The following is a 1,407-nucleotide window of genomic DNA, read 5'->3' as shown; positions in this document are numbered from 1 at the left end:
AGCCTGACATGGGGCTCGATCCCACGACCCTGAGATCATGACCTAAGCTGAAACCAAGAGTCGGACACTTCACCGACTGGGCCACCCAGGTGCCCCGTAAGTCATAATTTTAAGTTAATTTAAATTTCATTCAATTTTAATCAAAGCAATTAAAAATAAAATAGTTTAATTTAATTAAATTTTTTAAATGTCGGTTTCTATTTTATTTCTTCTAAAACACATCTATTGTAATTTTTATTTTTTTATTGTTTTTTAACAGATCAAGCTTTTTGATTTTTATTACTCAAAAAAAATCCTCATTTTTTTATTTAGCTTTCTGACTCTGTGCTTGTGCCTTCAACACTTTCACAACGATTTTCTGCTCAATAAAGAAAACACACTTGATCCTGTCACGAACACACTTAGCACACATGGAACCACCATAGGCCCTGCTGACGTGTTTTTTCATTTTAGACAATCTCATAAGGACTTTAGGTCTCACCGCACGAACTCCTCGAAGTCGGCCAGGACACACGCCACATGCAGACTTTGGCGCTTTCCCAACCTTCTTGGTATAAAGGTAAACGATTCTATTGCCAGGAGTTCGGGACAGCCTAGTTTTGTTAGAGGCTGTATTGTAGGACAGCCTACGACGGTATGTCAAACGCTGAACCATTCTGAACGCCTACAGATGCCGTTCCCGGAAGAGGACTACTGTAATTTTTAAACCTCTCCAGTACTATATTCATGTAAACATCCTCCCCTTTAATAAGCTCCACACTACTTGTTAACCACCATGCTGTAGTCCACATATTGACAGTTCCATGCAAGAAGCCTGTTGTACTTATATTTATGGAATTAAAATCTGAAACCAAGTATGGGAGACATACTGTAGAACACAAGCCAGATGGGGGGAGCTTTTTGTAGGAGAATTGGCCATTCCCAATTTCCAAAGACCCTCCACCACAAGAGGCTTAAGGATTATCCCATGGGATCCCTGGGTGGTGCAGCGGTTTGGCGCCTGCCTTTGGCCCAGGGCACGATCCTGGAGACCCGGGATCGAATCCCACATCAGACTCCCGGTGCATGGAGCCTGCTTCTCCCTCTGCCTATGTCTCTGCCTCTCTCTCTCTCTCTCTCTATCATAAGTAAATAAAAATTAAAAAAAAAAAAAAAAAGGATTATCCCTCTACAGCTGCCATTGTGGAAATACCTTGGGCCCACCCACACCCCCAACACCATGAGGCTCATCCACCAGGTATTTCCTATTTCGCAGGAATGTAGAGCAAGGCTCTTTCCTCTGGTTTCTGCAAAGCTAGTGTAGCTGGTCTCACTGCTCATATGAAAGGAAATGGCTTTACATTTTTACAAGTCCTTGGTAACAATGATGCATTACATTTCACTCAGAGTATTTGGGAAGATCCTTTT

General features: G+C 42.0%; 1 pseudogene; it reads right to left on the bottom strand.

Annotated features, from left to right (window-relative positions):
- Positions 1–260: 260 nt before the first annotated feature.
- On the bottom strand, positions 261–705 carry LOC144322962 (large ribosomal subunit protein eL34 pseudogene; annotated as a pseudogene).
- Positions 706–1,407: the final 702 nt, after the last annotated feature.

Source organism: Canis aureus, chromosome 1 (genome assembly GCF_053574225.1).
Source record: "Canis aureus isolate CA01 chromosome 1, VMU_Caureus_v.1.0, whole genome shotgun sequence".
In the NCBI taxonomy this organism is placed as follows: Eukaryota; Metazoa; Chordata; class Mammalia; order Carnivora; family Canidae; genus Canis; species Canis aureus.
Note: the sequence above shows the minus strand (reverse complement) of the source record. Positions and strands in the feature narration are given on the sequence as shown.